The sequence below is a fragment of the Larimichthys crocea genome, chromosome XII, assembly GCF_000972845.2.
Source record: "Larimichthys crocea isolate SSNF chromosome XII, L_crocea_2.0, whole genome shotgun sequence".
Classification (NCBI taxonomy): domain Eukaryota; kingdom Metazoa; phylum Chordata; class Actinopteri; family Sciaenidae; genus Larimichthys; species Larimichthys crocea.
Genome location: NC_040022.1, coordinates 5,113,968 through 5,114,310, shown reverse-complemented (window position 1 = coordinate 5,114,310; position 343 = coordinate 5,113,968).

The following is a 343-nucleotide window of genomic DNA, read 5'->3' as shown; positions in this document are numbered from 1 at the left end:
GATAGACAAGCTTTCAATGTACAGTCTAACTTATGCTGTCTTACCCTTCTACTCCTAAATAAATCCAACTGTTTTTTAAAAAACACGCCTGTGTCTGTCTGTGCTGTCATTGAGAGGACACGCCTAATGTTTTGATGCGTCATACTCATGTAAAATACTAGATTAGTGGCTCAGCAGACTATAAATATATAAATCCAACATTCTCGAGTTCAACCCCCTGCATTTTTTATTTATTTTTAGTAATAAACAGATTGTTAGTCACAGGATGATACTTTGATTCATATTCACAATTTCAGTTATCACACTCTTCATCAGCTTACTCTGTATCTAATTTAGCCCAGTA